Source organism: Zosterops lateralis (genome assembly GCF_965231275.1).
Source record: "Zosterops lateralis genome assembly, chromosome: 1".
Classification (NCBI taxonomy): domain Eukaryota; kingdom Metazoa; phylum Chordata; class Aves; order Passeriformes; family Zosteropidae; genus Zosterops; species Zosterops lateralis.
This window is the reverse complement of record NC_139762.1, coordinates 15,199,541-15,217,600: the sequence shown is the minus strand read 5'-3', so window position 1 is coordinate 15,217,600 and position 18,060 is coordinate 15,199,541. Positions and strand designations below refer to the sequence as shown.

Sequence of the window (18,060 nt, the reverse complement as noted above, 5' to 3'; positions counted from 1 at the left end):
GACTAAAGGCCAGCCACGGCTGGGAGCCCCAGAAGGTTGCAGATCTTGGCTCTGTGGGAGGCCTGGCTGTACAGCGGCAAACAAGCTTTCCTCCAAAGACCCTCAGTGCTCTGTTCAAAAGAATTTTTCATTTTCCACCTGTGGCCATGAAAGAGGGTTGACAGATGGGCTGTTGTAATGGGCTATTGTGTAAATAGCATGCATTTAGCAGAAATGCTGAGGGTGTATATTTACAGGGGACTTACATGGATTTTCACTGTAGATGAGGAGGGCTCCAGAAGAGCCACTGCAGGCCTGCTGCATTAATTCCCTCCACAGAGTAAAGTATTTTCTTTTTCCTTATTAGGTTCTGTCAGAAACAAAAAATAGCAACTTGAGGAGGGAGGAAAGGAATTGCTTTGAAATAACCTTTGCTCAGGATATTCATGGTTACTTTTTAAAAAGCTGGCCTCTGAAACCTCAGACTTACAATGGCATTTGTATTAATGTACAAAGGTTTTGGGTGATTCTACCTCTTCTCTGTCCTCCTCATTCTTGTGCAGAATATTCAGGAATAAAATAAACTGGGAAATCTGGAGAAGAAATATGGAGAGGACAGTCAAGTGTGTATTGGTGGGATAGAATAAAAGAAAAAAGTAATATGTGCAGGCAGGTGAGCTATAAAACTGGCTGCAGAGGGTTAAGAACCTGAAGTTTGGAAGTGGAATCTGAGAAACAACAGAGAAAATTGGAATAAGGAGAAGATGAGAGGAAAGAAAATATATTATTTCAACAAAGCAGTGAGGAGCTGGCAGAAAGAAGATGATCCCAAATAAAAATGGACAAAAATAGAGGTGAGCCGGAGTAGCAGCAGATCTGGAAGGACCTGTCTGAAGGACAGTAATGAAAAAGCAGGAGAGGTGATGAGTGCTGGTCCCTGGGTGACCCAAGAGGCAGGTGGGGATGGCTGGCCACACTCTCCATGGCTGGCCTCAGCAGTGTGTCATCTGGCAGGGCTGGGAGCTGGCAACACAGCACTGACAGGGGGATGAGCAACACATGGTTTCACTGGCAAAGGATAACTGTTCCCAAGGGACTTCAAAAGTTTTGATATATATAGAAGCAGGTCTGGCTCTCAGGCACAAGGCCAGCAAGTGAGAAGAGAGCCAGTACACGTCCTTGTTAGTATTTCTTTCAAATGGGGACCCAGCCTCTGTGAAAACTCCCACTTTCAGGTCTGCCTAGAGCAGCTCCTGATTGCCATCAAGCAAGTTCAGTGTCAGGCCACCAGAGATAAAAGTGTCCCTCAACTTTTGTCCAAATCCTGCAATAGCCCACGTTTCTGTTCCCAGCTCAAGACTGTGTACTCTGTCTGGCAGTGCAGAACAATTGCAGCCAACCAGGCGGCACCATGACAGTCCACAGGGATATTTTTGGAGGGTGGGAAAGTTTGCTGGAATCTATGCCAAATACCGATGGGTTCAGCCAGCAGGGAAATTTAGTGCCACTCATCTCAGGTGCGTCAACTTTTCCAAGCCTTCACTGCTGGTGTTTAGCACAGCAAAGGGTTGTCTCTGTGTGAAATATTTAGAGGGTGTGTTATTAATGTCCTTATCGTGCTGTTCTCTTGCTGACAGCAGCAGCAGCCCTTTATTCTGGGAAGATGGTAAAAGCCATGATTTATGGAGAAGACCTCTCTTTCTGTCCCCAGACACAGATGTTGTGTGAACTGATGGGGTGCTGAACTGGTTTTGACTGGATGGGGATGAGTTATCTCTTGGAACTGCTATCAAATTAGCAGAGAATCAGGATATCCAGGTCCTGTAGAGGAAGACTGGCCTAAGGAAAAGGTTAGCTTTGGCTGATGTCTCAGGACTAGGCCTAAGGTTGTCTTCCTGGGCACTTGATTGCAGTTCCATTGCCACTCTCAAATGAAGGAATAGTGTACCTATTAAACACAGCTGTACTTCCATGCCATTTAGTGAACAATTTGTGCCTGCCAAACACACACAAAAAAGTACGGTTTTGTTGTTAATTTTCTTTTTCCGATTCCAGTCAATTGTTAATAATTGTGTTGTCATTTTTTAAAGAGTTGGCACCAAAACTTCATTCATTCCACACAGAAAGAGCTACCACCAACTTATTACCAAACCTGTGATTATCTCACAAAGTCATATTCTTGACATCTGTTAAGTAAAGGTTTATTTTACACTTCAAAAGTCGATGTGCACAGCTGACTAAACTTCTTCAGTAAAGTCTGCTCCCGTAAAATATTTGGGAAAATAAGAGTTGATTTAAGAAAATATTTGTTTTAGTTCAAAAATGAGTCACCTTCTTTTTTTCTTACATATAGGAAAACATGACTTCCCTTTAGAATTGAAAAAGGGAATGGAAGAAAGATGAGGCATTTTCTATGTACTGTGTCTGATTTTGCCAGAACCAGACAATGACAGCTGAATCAGTTCATTGTACATTTAATTTTAAGCTCTGCATTCTTAATTTTTTAGTTATAACATAATGTAATGTTGATGAGGATCAAGCTAGGCTCCTGGATTATTTGCAGAGAAAGTTCTTGAAAGTACTTGGTTCAGGAAATCTGTGATTTGCAATCAGGTCTACATGGCAATTTGGGTTTGGCTGTCAGACTTGGTAATGACAGTAACCCAGGTGCAACAAAGTAATGTGTATCATTATAGGCCTTGGAAAGGATCTTTAGAAACGCGAAAGTGACCTTAAATGTCATCTAGTTCCAACCCCCTGCCATAGGCAGAGACACCTTTCACTACCCCAGACTATTCAGTCCCATCCAGACTCATCCCGAACACTTCCAAGGAGGGGGAGTCCACATACTGTCTGGACAACATATTCAAGTTTCCCACCACTCTCATAGTAAAGAATTTTTCTCTACTATTTAATCTAAACTTACTCTCTCTGAACTTAAAGCCATTACTCCTTGTTTTATGTCTACATGGCCTTGTGCAAAGTCCCTCCCCAGCCTTCTTGTAAGCCCCTTTTATGTGTTGGAAGGCTGATATAGGGTTTTCTTGAAATCTTTAAGCTTTTCCAGCAGCTGATCCCAACCTATTTATTTTTCTTTATCCCTAGCTATGACCATGCATGTATGGTCTTACTGGACAGCCTTGATACGATTGAAAGCAATGATAACTGCTGCTGTAGACAACTCAGATTTTTTTGTACCCTCTCAGAACACACCTCTACCACATAGTGAAATATGTGCATGAGTCTTTTTTTTTCTCCAGATTGTACCTTTTTGACAACCTTAGCCATGCTGTATAATTTTTAGAACAAGGAAAAATCTCCTGAACTAAAGAAATAGACATTATTTGGGAATGCTTTGTCACAATAATTTATTAAATAAAAATTAAATTTAAGCAAAATCAAAAATGTTCATTTTAGTTTTATTCCCCTCTCTCCCAGAAAAAAGAATTAATCATGGGTTACCTCAGAATGCAGGAGATCTGGAGAACTGACATTCCAGATGTCTTTGATCTGTGCAGTCACTCTCCATGGTCACCTGTTGCAAGCCAGGAAAGGAATCAATTTACCAGTGAGTGGCCAGCAGTCAGAGCAGATACATTTCTGATGATCACTGAGATAACACAAGGATACAGAAAATTCAGTTAATACATGGCTATCTTCAATACAAAGAAATTTTGATTGGTAGCCAGGTAGTATTGGACCTTATCTTATGCCTTCAGGTCAGCTTTGGGTCAACGATATTGATAATGAATTGGAGCTTAGTAAAGTACATTACATCTGGCACAAATAAGCACAGCTCATCAGTGGAGTTAAGCCCTGAAAAGAACATTTTCTTGTGATTAGGCTGGTAGGGTCAAGGGGAAAATACAGAGAAGGCATGTGCAACAGAAAAGAGGAGCCGCGCTTCATAAATCTTCCTTGAGTTGCAAGGTGAATTCTAAAGGGAAGATTTTGAATTTCTGTGAAGAAAAAAAGAGCAAGATTTTATTTTGCTTTGGTCCAGCCACAACAGATTGGTGTATAACCAGAAGTGTTAGATGGGATTGGTCATTGCAGGTACTTAGATCTACCAATTAGCTCCACAACTCTTTCAGTAGTTGTTCCTTAAACCTGAAATGTATCTATGATTTCAAGAGTAGAATTAATTTTGACTGACTGGAGCCATTAAAAATGAGGCATCTAATCTCAGTGGGTTGTTTATTCCCCTTCTATTGTCACTGGAGCAAACCAGGTATATTTTCAGGGTGTCATTTATATAGTAGCTGTAATGACTTGCTCTCTCACAGAATGTGTTTCTTCAGGGCATTACAGAGCAATCCTAGACAACTTATATTAAATATGTTGCATTTCAAAGCTGGTGAGATAAAACCTCTTTGGTTCCCTTGAATTCCCACTCTAGGCAGACTTGCAAAACAGTTCAAGACCTGTCCCTGGCCTAAGTCTTGCCATAACTCACAGTGTCTTCTAGAGCAAACTTAGCAGCTGATCTGCTGCTAGGAATAATAAAACCAGGAAACAGGAATAAAGGTAGACCTTTTTCATTAGGACACCAATCCAGGAGAGAAGCTAATCTTCTCCATAGGTCAACAGTATTTGAGCCTTCATCTCCTGTCTCCTGGAATGTGTGTTTACCTCTAACATGAGTGGGAAGGAGTGGACACCATCATTCTCCCATCCCAAAGCTCCCCTGCTTTATATGAGCAATTTAAACATTCACTGAGAAAGACAGAAAGCAAGTACCAAGTAAAAGAGGTTGATCTAGGGAACTCTTCTATTTATTATAATGTTTTGCTATTACACGTTCCTGTGAGCAATTTAAACACTGGGATTTAGAGTCAGATTGTTCTTTTTTATTTCATTGTTTAAATGGGTCACATAAAATGGAAGAACTCCAGCATGAGGGAGCAAAAACAACACTTCACAAACCTCTAAAGCCCTTTTTAACGAATATAGTGCCTTAGGTAGTTAGAATAACAGGATTTAAATTAATTAGACAGAGAAGGGAGTTGAACTCAGAATGGCAGTCTCTAGATGACTGCTCCAGTCCCTGGAAGTTCTGGAAAATAGGAGTGAGGGATAATAACATTTCCTTCTCCAGATGATTTTTAAAAGAACCCATTACAGAAACAGCTCTTACCTAGTTTTTGGAGAGAAATCAGCACAGCAACGGGAGGAATGTGTTCCCAGACCTGGGGATCAAAAAGAGATGGTGTGGAACTCATGCTTTTATTGTCATTTCTTAAAAATCTCTGGTTCAGCAGACCACATTGGTTTAGGTAGAACTTCTTACAGGATTATCCATTACAATGCTTTGGCTACATAGTAATAAAGTCTAGTACATAGTAATAGTACATAGTACATAGCAATAAATATGTATAAATAATTTATACATAGCATAAATTAAAGACTAGCGTCCACAGTGGTCTAAAGTGCAGTGCTCTTATTGACCTGATACTAGGATTGCAGAATGCCAGGAAAACCTAGATAGTAATTTTGCATCAATTTATTTTGAATTTGATTTTATGGTCAAAGTTTTACCCTAGAATCCACTACAGATTTCTGTCCACACCCATTTGATCTGAACTTTAGGTATTTTGACTACATTTTTTGTTATTACACTTCTCTCCATTGCAGTTCAGCTCTGCAATATTGATTATAATGTCTGTTTCTCTTATGAAATTTTGGGAATAAAGTGTTTTATAATAAATGATGGGAATTTTCTATGTTTACTAGTAAAGTATTAGCACTGGGAAATGGGCTCTGTGTAAATCCAAGTGTTTTGGGTTTAATGCATCCTTTTATATACTGACCTATGTTATCATTATTTAATGTATTTTTAAAACAAACATGGTCACATAGGCTGTGGATCAATGCCCTTTTCTTGCATGAGAAGATTGATTTTCTGGAAGCCTAAGGCTCAAACATGACTACCTGCTTAGTTTAATTTGTTGTGAAGTCTTGGCACTCTTATCCCACTCATTGCACTTGTGTAAGGCAGCCCCTTTGCAGAGGTGGTTGCATTATAGTATATGACAAAAGGCTGAGAGAGGTTTAATATAAGTTAGAATCAAGTTAATACAAAATGACCTGCAGAATTTCCATGGGGATAGAACCTAGTCTTTCAACAGCTGATAGAATAATTCCCTATGAAATGATAACATTTGGGATACCGCAACTTCCAATAGAGCATAATATATTAAACGTCAATCAACATGAGTTTATGAAAATAGCTCTTGTCAAACCAACCAGATATCTCTCTCTGGTGGGATTACAAACTGGGTTAATAAAGGTAAATAACATTGATATAATATACATAGATTTATGTCAGACATTCATCAGAGTACCCAGCAAGCATTTCTTTAAGAAACTCAAATGACTAAAAATCAACACAGAACACATTGAGTTTATTAGAACTGACTAACTGTTGGGTCTCCAAATGTAAACAGGGAATCTTAACTGAACAAATATGGTTTTGCGATGCTTGGACTAGTGAGGAGAAGTTGGGCTGTTATATCTTTATATTCTGTGTGTTGTGACAACATTAATATGGTCAGTTCTGGGGTTCACTATCTTATGTAGTTGCCTGCAAACTTGGGAGGGAAGGCGAGCAATCTGGAGGAGAAGTACAAGAATGGTTAGAGGACAAGAAAACAAGGATTGCAAATGCGATGAGTTCAATCTGTTTAGTTTATCAAAGGAAAGGTTAACAGATGACATAATCACAGTTTATAAGTATCTCCATGGAGAAAATACATTTGATAATTAGGGGTTCTTCAGTTCAACAGACAAAGACATAACAAAATGTGGTAGATGGATGCTGAAGCTGGAAAAATTCCAATTTAAAGGCATTAATTTTATGAGGAGGATGATTAACCTCTGGAACAATTTAACAAGGATTACAGCAAAACTATCTCTGGAAATCTGTAACTCAGAACAGGATGTCTTTCAGAAAGATTGGGCTAGATTAGCACAGTGCTTCCTCACAGCTTTATAAGCTAAGAAATACTTGGGTGACTTATCTATTCAGCCTGCTTATGTTTAAATGGAATTTCCCATTTATATCTTCACTATTTTGTACTGACTCAAAAGTGGTAGCATGGAGCAAAACTCGTCTTTCAGATGAGAATGTGTTTATATGCTGGTGCACTTTGGGGGCTGCCATAAAACTTAAACTACTTCTTTAAAGTAGTTCAGAATGAAATACAGTCTCTGGCAGCAGCAGGATGTACACAGCTGTAGCATGTGTGCCTGTCATGTCATACCCCTAGCAAACATTCAGATCCTGGCATGCCTTTTCTTAACATAAATAGTTTAGAATACATGCTCACACTCTGAGAGAGAAAAAACTACTCAGTCTACTGCAGCAGCCCTGACCAATGGGTGTTTAATGCTCTCCTTAGGGAAGCTGACTCAGTAACACAACTCTGCTGGCTTGGTCTAGCATTTAACAGCTATCAGAAACAGATCAATGGCCTGGTCACAATTTGGACTAAAGCTACCCAAAGATAACACCAGGCTCTGGGCCATGTGATGAGAGTATACAATCTCTGTCTCTGAGAAGAATGGGACTTAAGGGTGAATTTTAATCACAGAGTCACAGAATCTGGTATATGTTTACTGGTTAAGGTAATGGGCTTGGAGAGCACCCTTGTTGGTGCTTCTCCTCTCTTGTGGCAGGGCTCTTGGCAGCTCTGACACATGGAAGGGAAGAAAGGGGCCTGATCCAGCCAATTGGCAGTGCTCATTCCACCTGAATGCTCCAACCTCTGCTTCATTAGCTATACTTTTACCATTCTTAATGATGTCAAGTGGTTACAGAGAAAACATGTGTACTGCATTTTTTTGAGATAATTTCTGGCCTTTTGGCCTTATTCTAATTTACATCATTGCACTTTCCCTCTGCATTCTGCCTCGAGTTTCAGTTGGTTTCAATATTTCTTCATATTTGTTTCCTAATAATACACAACTACAACACATAGAAAAAGCTTGTTGATATTTTTTAAAAAAAGGATTAGCCATTATATGAATTATTGGAGTAACTGTGATTTCTCCAGGACATAAATCAATCCACATTCTTCAGGATATAAATCATGCACTAAATGGCTGAGACTTAAAGGAGAAACTTCCCTCCTGAACATGTTGTTTTATAATTGCCTATTATGGAAGTTTTACGTCTTTCTCTGAAGCATCTGGTACTGGTACCATTAGTTTGGTCTGGAATGATAATTCCTGTGTGCCTTTGTGGAGCATTCCTATGACACTTTAGCAGCTGCTTGATTCCATCTCGTACCGGGCAGCCAGATGTCCCACAGCTTTAAGGTTATCCCACTTTTCAGCATCCTATTCTGCTTCCTTTGCTTGCCTTAAGGAAGGTCAGCTAACCTTGTATTTGGACACACTATCTAATGCCTTTCACATTTGGAAATAAAGCTACCCATAATGTGATTGCAGTGAAGGAGGAAATTCGTCACAGCCAGGGAATTTTTAGAAATCTGGCACTCAGGAAGACACAGGGAAAACGTATTGCTCTCCAACTAATTCCATATTCTGTTTTATGTCTTTCTTACTATAAGCAGAGGTATGTGTTATAAATCACAATCATGGCAACAGTGATCACTATAATTAATTTTGTATAATGTTTTCCACCCCGGACCTTTGTTTTCAGTAGTTCATAAATTTCTAAATCTTTTACCTATTGATTTTGATCAAGGGAAAGAAATGAAAAAAAACCAAAGAAAGCATTTTTTTTTCTCTATTACTAAACAATTTTGACCACTGTTTGCAGATGCTGCTCAAATAATTGTGGGTAAACAGCTACCACTGAGATTGCTGTAGCCATTTGGAAGTAGATTTTTATATTTCAAAACCTGGAGCTCATGCTAGAAATTCTGAGCAGAGGGCAAGTGTTGATAAGTGAAGAAAAATTGCACATATTTTTGGTGATGTCTATCTTGTTTGACCTAGGATGAGTGATATGACCTGGGGATTCATGCTGAGAAGTTGTCCAAAGGTTTAACCAAGGTGTTTAAACTTTAATTCAAATTAATGGGTTATCATCTTATTATATATTATTTAACTATTAGTGGACACAAACAAGGGGGACAGATTGAAGGTGGGGACTAAAACACGAGAAGATGTCTACTTTTGAACTGATTTTCCAAAATTCTTTACAGTTAGTGGTGATATAATCAATATGGTCATTGAAATTCTTTCTATAATGTAGGTATGCAAAAGGTATTTTATGAATTGTTTCCTAAAAATACCCATCTATGTTGGCTGAAGGGAGATTGGAATTAAGAGCTTTGCTGTCTACATTATGATGCCCAATGTTTAGAGATATACTCCAACCATACCCATTTTAACCCACATTTCTTTTATCTTCCTCATAAGATTTCTTGGTTAGCATTTCTAGTGAGTTTGGTTAGTGGCCTACTCTTTTCTTAGCTAAACTCTCTTATGACAGTGATTAATCCAAGTGGGATACATTTACCTGTTATTCTTTTCCCTATGCTTTGTTTTATTCATCATCTGGGGCACTGTATACAGTGGCCATGAAAATTTATACATGTTGAGTGTTGCACTTAAAGTTGATATTTGAAATAGGGAAAAGATTTAAAGAGGCTAAGATTGTTCATTCACCTCAGCACTGGGGCAGTAGTAGAATAAGCTGCTGTATTCCTGCCTTCCCATTTAAAAATAGTCCAGCATAAAAAATTGCAGGTCATGTTCTTGATCCAGGTCACTGTGTCACCTCAGCCCAGGTCATGGACAGCTATACCACCTGTGCTGAGGGTGTGCAGCAGGTACCAGCTGGTTAAACCAGCACTGCCTCAGAGAAAAATGTCAAAAATTACATGAAAAAGAAAGTAGGCAGTAAAATAAGAAAATATGCTGATGGCACAAAGTTATTCAGACCTGTAGGACAAGGGCAGACTGTGAAGTATTTCAAAGACTGAGTGACTGGGCAATAAAATGATAGATGAAATGCAATGTAGATATATGTAAAGTGATGCACATAAGGAACAGCAGTCCCAGCTCTACTTACAAAATGGTCTCTGGGGTGCATTAGGATTTAAAAGGTCCACATAAGGGCAACAAGGATGTTTCCTTTTTTTCAGAAATGCTTTCTGCATGAACAGTAGCTTCATAGGCTGGAGATCCTCAGCCTTGAAAAGAAATTTAGGGATGGTTTGATGGAGCTCAATGTAGTTATGGGTGACATGAAGATCATCAGTGCATTTTCTTTGCCAAAAATGAGAACTGAGGCCATCATGTTCAAGCATAAGGGGCAGGTTCAGAACTAACTAAAGAGGATGTTTCTCCATATGATGAGTGATGAACCTGTGGGAGAGCTTGCTGGAGGATGTTGTGCATAAAATTTGCATAATATCAACAGGCAACTGGACAAATACTTGCAAGAATTGCTCTCTGGAGATGACTAAATAGGAAAATCTCATCAAGATAAAGAATCCTTGAGCTAAAAATAGCAGCAAGTCTGAATATGCAAAGGACTACATATGCTTGTTCTTCCCTTGGATTTTTACCTGTGGATACTGATGGACACAAGATACTCAGCAAGATGGAGTGTTCGCCTAAGTCAGAACAGCTGGTATTGCATTCATCTATGGCCTTGTGAGTAGGAATTTTCCCTTTTGGGGTGTTTTGCAGCAGTCACTCTGCCGGCTGTCATACAAATATGGAGTCAAGAGATAGTCCTCATCCTAAAAATCTTATCTTAATGGCAAGATATTACCTGTAGGGATGCATGGGAAGAAGCCTAACCAAGAAACCAGTTCAGCAGGATTTTCCACTTCATCTTTACCATGTATGAATGTGTGAACAGGAGCCAGAAGATAAATGTGTTAGTAGCTTTATTTTGTTGAAGATTTCTTAATGAATTTATTATTTTAAAGTTTTTTATTCTATTCTTAACAACCTTATGTCGCCCCTGATTTTCTTGCTTTCAAGTGTTTGAACCTTTGCAGCACCATTCTCACGCTGCTTGATGTAAACAATGTGTATTCTTAGAAATTATCTGTGTTTTGCATAGTTGTTCTCTGAGGAGAACTTGATTGAAAGTGAGAGTGACCAATCAGGTCAGGAGGTTGTAACCTTCTTGAGCCAGTCTTGGCCCTCTGTAAAAAGTGTAAATAAGTTATTTGAGTCAGATAATAGGGAGCCTTCCATGTTTGACTCTGCTGCTGCCTGCTGTCCTCTGTGAGGGTCCACACCCACATCGCAACGTGTTGCCCCTCTAAGTGCAGGGGTAACAACCTTATGAAGAATTTTATGCTTCAAAAAGTTTGTTGATAAGTTTGGGATGAGATGAAAAAGTATTCTAATAAAAGGCAAGTATGTGTGCTTTTAGGAGATACACCACCTCCAATTATGCAGTAAGACTCTGTATTATTCTCAGAAACACCATATTCTGGCAGAAATAAACTGTGAAAATCATTCAAAACCAATGATGCTAGACTAAAAGATTTCCGGGTAGATCAATGCATATGATATAATGTATGCCGTATATAATGTCATATAATTAACAATGCAAAAATATACGCCTGTGCTAATATTCCTGTATGACTACAGGAATGTCTGTGTGAGTTGATCTGTTTGCATATATTTAGATATTATTTTTATACTCACAAAGAATGCATGTGTCTCCTACTCATGTCTTCTTACATATGGCTTAGCTATACCATTTTTTATTTTCTTTTCTTTCTCTGAAATTTAATTTACCTTCTGCTTCCTACATATATGTGGTTTTGGGTGGTTTTTGTTTTTTGGGGTTTTTTTAAAGGCAGAAAAACTTTTCTTCTTTTCAAGTCATATATGATTTTCTCTCCAGGACACTATGGGAAAAATAATCAACCGTACAATTTCATGCAACTTAAAACTCCCAATATCAAAATAAACGTGAAAGCAACTGAATGGGGAAGGAAAACAGTACTGCAACTTTTGTCCTCTGATCAGCATTTTTGCTGTTCAAGACTTCCTGAGTGGTAAAATAGCTCAGCCACCCATGCAGTTAAGTCAGAGGGCAGAAAATTTTTATATTACTCAGATTTCCTCAAGGGGATGACCACGCTGTGACCTCTCTGCATTCTGCAAAGCTCTGTGACTCAGAGACATTATGATGCTTCTATTTTAAAGAGTTTCTCCAGTGAACATTTAGGTTTTCCTCTGTGACAGTTTTCAACTCGAGGTGGGTAAAAGCGTCTTGCCAGATCTGGTAACCTCAGGTCATTCCTGGGCTCCCAGCATTAACATTTCATTAGCTGCAATAGTCTATGTTGCTGTCCAAACTGTGCTTTTCTTATGTGACTTGACGCACTTGAGCAGCCCCACTCATTTCAAGCTCTGATGTAAATGAATGACTCTACTTACAGAGTCATCCCATCTGTTTTTTTTCTAGTACAAGCCTGGTAAGCCTTTTTTAATTAATCTAAAAAAAAAGAAAATTCCTTTAAGGCTTGTAAAACAGCAACATGTTCCTGTTAGAAAAAAAAAAAAAAAAAGAAAAAAAAAAGAAAGAAAGAGGAAAAAAAGATAGCTCCATAGCCAGATATAGGCTTCAGATATATTAAACAAAACCCAAAGCAACAACAAAAATTTAGGTAGGTGAGCTAGCTTACCTTAAATTTATTCCCATTTCCAAGACTGAATATTAAAACATCCTGGGATTAAAATAATAAATAAACAAATGTAAATGTGAATTTCAATATGAGATTTCCTTGTGACAAGTGCTGTAAGTTAAAATGAACAATTTTTCAGTATTGTCCTGATGTACTTCATTATGTTGCCTTCTATTTTCATGGGTTTGTTACTTAACAAACATACTTATACACGTTAAAGAGAGCATTTTGAAATGTACAGCAGATTTTTCTTATAATCATATGTATCCAAAATGTGAGTAGCAGAAGAAACCATTCTCATAGTTCAAGAAGCAGGACAATTAATACAGCTTTTGCAGCTTGATGCCATATATTAAAGTAATGATGGAGCAGTTCATGAGGAAATTAAATAGGTACTCTACACAGTATATGAATAAATTGAGAAATATTTGATCAATCAGCTCATTGTGACACTTTTTCCTGCTCTGCATGGCTACTTTACTGCTGATTGCATTGGTGCTTGGCACAAGGAGCTGGTAAGGAAAAGAAGAAACACTTAATAATGTAGAAAAATAAGTGAGAAAGGAGGAGTAAGAAATACCTGAGTATTTCCCATAACTTGCATGCCCCAAAGGCAGAGATCATGTGGGAAACAGGTAGTATCCCACTGTTTTTCCTACACTCCAAAGAGCATGGAACAAGCTGGGAGCCAGGGTGAGACTACACATTTAATTCACAGATCTTGTACAGGCTGCGAATGCATTTTCTTCTGACTTCACTGCCAACCTCTATTCCTTTGGACTTTGTGAACTAGGGAGTGCACAAACATAGAGAGGCAACAGTGCAAATGCCATTAAAGCAAAGGAAGAAATGTCACCATCCCATACTCTGAAACTGTATGATCCTTCCATATTATTATGGGTTGTTTGTTGTAATATGTAAGAGCTAAATACAATCTCTAGCATTTCTTAGATATGTTGCAGATTTTAAATAAAAAGTAAAGAAAATCCAGATCATGCTATTGAGCATCTCACCAAAACACAGGCAAGAGGAGACATTTAAGAGTAGTTATTCAATAACATTGGTAAAATGCTTCTTTTGTCATCTAAAACACCAATTCATTTGCCCATATAAAGATATCTGGTTCTATTTTATGCAACTCCGAATATGCTGGACATCAGTGCAGTTATGGCACAGGACCTAGGACAGACCCTCAGCTTTCTGGAGAGGCTTTTGGAGGCCACACGGGATACCGGGCATTTCTAACATCATCCTATTGATTGCCCTTCATGTGTCTTCTGAACACCCATCATCTGGTCTCCTGCTACTGTCAGTCATGTCTGTTGTTCCAGGTGACTTAGTAGAGGTGAATTTTCCCTCTTTCCATCAAGGGAATCTAGATGATTAAGTAGAATAGTCCCCTTTTACATAGTAAAAGGTAGGGGATGTCAATCTTGCTCCCTGTGCTAGAATACTGTTCCAACAGTGTTGCCAAATCTGTATATGAGTTTGTCTCTATGCCGTACAACTGAGCCATCAGTCACCCCATCAGATCATGATTTTTCCACTGCTCTGACAGCCTGAACAGACAAGGAGCAGACACAGATTCTGCTCTGCCTGTGGCTCCCACAGGTAACTGCAATCATTGAAAGGGGAAAGGCTCTGGTCCTACACTGTCTTTCTGGAGCTGTCCAAAAGTAGTTAAGCCAAGCTTCTAAAGCTAAACTTCAAAACTGGTTGATTATTTTATTTTGGTACTTACACAGGCATGGAATTTCAGGTTAACAAATGTAGACATACCTCAGTTTATTGCCAATGAACATGACTGAAAAATACCTATAAAAAGGGAAGAATATGTTTTCCAGTCAGGTTTCATGGTGAAGCAGAGAAAGAAAACACTACTCAACATTTCTGGAGAGGAAAATCACAGATTCTGCTGAATTTTCTTTAACTGTGACTGATTGAATTATCCATTGCAAATAGTGTTTGTTGCTAATTTGGCCATTTTGCAGTTCATGAATCATTCTGGAATCAATCCTGATTTCTACGAACACATTTGTTATTTGTAAGTATTCACTGAACAGTTTTATACTAACAGATTTCAGCCTATTTTTTTGTTCTCAAATAGTGTCATCTATTCATTATTTGAAGTGTTTGACTGGTCAACCAAATCACATACTATTGTCTGTGCTTCTTGATTAGGTAACTGAGACTTATAAATACAAGTATAATGAAGAGCAAATGATGAATAGCAAATAGGGTATAAAAAACATTGGAGCATCTGAAATTTCATATTAGAAATATATAATTAATGTAACTTTTAGGACTTAAATATTTCCTTGAATACCTGGCAGCTTCCAGAAGATCCTGAAACTATGAGTAATACTTTCAGAAATATCAGCAATTATAATGTACATTTCATTAGCATAACATTCAAAAATCATTTCTTCATGGGCAAAGAAATATTGAACATAATGGCAAGAGTGCATTTATCTGCATTTATGAATGTGTAGATGTGATTCTACTACTATTTTCCACCAGTAATCTAAATATATTGTGAAAGTAAGATTGTATGAACCTTGCACATGACACTTTTCAACCAATAACAGGACATGACTTCTTGGTATATACCAAAATGGAATAGAGGAAATGAGCAGGGACTGGGAATGTGTTTTAAATTGAGATTTGATGAAGTAGAAGAAAACGGTTCCAGATTTAAGGAACTTCATGAAACCTTTTCAACTAACAACCTGTTTTAACATTGTTTTTAAATTCTTTGTTTCTTTTTGACTTCTTATGTTTTGTTTATTTTTAATTAAAATATGAATATTGTCCAAATTACTGATAATTTTTTTTTTTTTGTCTTTAGACATGAAGTTGTCACATATTTATGAATACATCACTGGCAGAGTGAGATTCAATAACTAACTGATTATTAATGCTACCAGTATTTGTTTTGAAGGAGAAAATTAAAGAAAAACAAGTGATGGTTAGTTATCTAACAATTCTTCATGGTTTAGATACAGAATGTCAATGTACTTAGTTCTGTGACCCAGTGGCCAGGAGAATGTTTTGGCTGGAAAAGGAAACTGCAATGAATAACTTGAGCAAGCTCAGTCTCCTCTCTTGAGATCCCCAGGAGGTGAGTGAAAGGGTCTGTCTCTGCTAAATATAACTGAATGTTATACAGATATAAGCAAAACTGCAGTCTGCTATTTCAGTCCCTCATCCAATGTTTGGGTTCTCTTTTGCTTTGGTCAGATCCAATCTTGTATAAGAGTAAAAATATTTTCTCTAATTATATGGAAAGAAGGCTTGGAGACTAACTAAATTTACAAACATTTTAAAAAACTCTTATGCACAAGTATGAAGTACAGTACTGCTGTCACAATCTGTTGATTAGTTTAAGGCAATTGTTAAAAGCATTGTATATGATCAAAATTGCATGGCTGTTAACCCTATTGGCATGACCCCTTAGCCCAATACCAGCCTTGCTTTCTGTTTCAAGGACAAAGAGAATAAAAACTTCTTGGATGTGTTCTTTGCTCCATCTTCATTTTGGAAGACAGTATACCACAAGGCATTTCCTGGAGCTCACTAGCTATAAACTGCCACTCTCCTGATAAGAAGTTCCCCTGCCTTTCTTTCTACCAATTCCCACAACAAAACAATGTTTCCTTCATTTTATTTGGCCATACCCATGACACCTTCTCTCACTTTGATGGCTTTATATTCATATTTTCTGCTGAAATACTTGTCCAAAACTTGTCCTGCCAGCTTTATGTCCCTGCAGTTATAACCAGTCAGCCTCTGAAGCCACAGGTAGCAGCTTTTGATCAAGTCTTGATGTTTCCAGGAATCTCACTAAATGTAGTTTAATTATTTCTTTCCTTGAAACTTAAGGGTAGGTGTTTAACATGACCATGGCTAAACCAGTTCAATAATTGTCTGGAGACCAAACAGTCACTCGAGAGCAGTCACTAATTTTTTCCAGGATAACAATATTATTATTTCCTGGCTTTGCCATATGGGTTGCATAGGAGTGGGACACACAGCCAATTAGCTGGGACAAAGGTTTAACTTAAAGCAATAACGAGAGTGCATTTAGTGCACTTTGGAGCCATGGTTATCATTACTGAATTATAAATATTAATAACAGTTAAACACATTGTCAATGGTGCAGCCATTAAACATCTGCTGCCTCTGTTACAGGGTGCTTTTTAGCTTGGAGTGGAATCTCTACTTTGGGGCATGTGGAAGTACATTGATGTTTGTGACTTAATGCAACCTAAACTTCTGGTTTTTCCATGATGGCATTTTGACTTCAAAGCCACAAGCATCAGGCAGATACTTTTCAGCAGTATCTGTTTTTCCAGATTGTTGATGAGAATTGTTATTCTCAATGACTGTAGAAGCACTAGACAGGATCCATTGTTGCTTGCAGTGCAGGCTCAGGGCTTCAGGCACCAGAGCTCTGCCAACAGGATTTGGGCACCAAACTCCCTCCACAGGGATGAAACACTTATCTCCTCTTCATCCATGCATTGTGGTACCATGAGGAATAGTATCTGAGCCTCAGAGTGGCAAACAAATGAGTTCTTTTAACAAAAACAATAATCTAATTTATTTTATCTAATAACATTTTGGAGGATGTGCTTGTCTTCTCTCAAAATCTGATTTTCTTGATATCCACCAAGAAGTCCTGAGCAAAAATTGTCAAATACAGATTATTCTGAGAGGAATCATTTATTTATAATCTTTCTTTCAGGAGTGAAGACTACAAGCATTTTCTTTAATCTCTGAACACATAAATGAACATAAAACTGTGCATAATGCTTAGAAAGTGGAACAGCAAGAAAGAAACTTTACTCTGACAGATTTTATTTTAAAAAGGGTTTCATTTGGTGCTTTTAACACAGATAAATGTACCTTGACAGTATGCCAGAAAAAGAAATGAAATAATTTCAACTGCCAGATATTTTTCCCAGAATTATTTTGTTCCAAATCTAAGGCCCAGTGGGGAAGAAGTGATTAACTCCCAAGGTCATTTAAGCATCAAACTGTATTTCTGGTGATAAAAAAAAGCCCTCTTAGAAGGAACATTCTCAAAAGGACACCTCATTCTGAAAGTGGGTGTAATCAGAATTTTGTTAAAGCAGAAAGAGAGCAAACTGGGAAACAAAGGAGTAAGGTATCTGCAGTCCTCCAAATTTCATAGGAGGCAGAGAACAAACCAGGCTCCAGACCATAGGAAAGGCATTATGTGAACAAATATTGTATTGAATTGATTTCAAACCCAGAAAGAACAATCTATTCTGTTGGTCAAGTAGAAGTTAAGAGCTAGTTTTATCTAAAAAGAAGATGCTATCTTATAGTGAATTCCTAAATTCAGAGGATGAAGTTCTGATAAGATAAGCCCTGGAAATGTTAGCCAGAGATGAAACATTTTTAATATGCAGTGGAAGCA

At 38.0% G+C, this 18,060-nt stretch overlaps 1 protein-coding gene across 8 annotated transcripts in view; it reads left to right on the top strand.

The window, feature by feature from the left end:
- Window positions 1–711: 711 nt before the first annotated feature.
- The window catches only part of LOC310909217 (uncharacterized protein), a 110,279-nt gene continuing 92,930 nt past the window's right edge, over window positions 712–18,060 (top strand). For 7 of the 8 annotated variants that reach the window (XR_014590034.1, XR_014590035.1, XR_014590036.1 and 4 more), the window contains exon 1: window positions 15,654–15,735. The gene's annotated coding sequence lies outside the window, so the exon portion shown is untranslated. Of the gene's footprint in view, window positions 834–15,653; window positions 15,736–18,060 lie in introns of those variants that run through there. The other variant, XM_083860814.1, reaches the window with a different exon arrangement.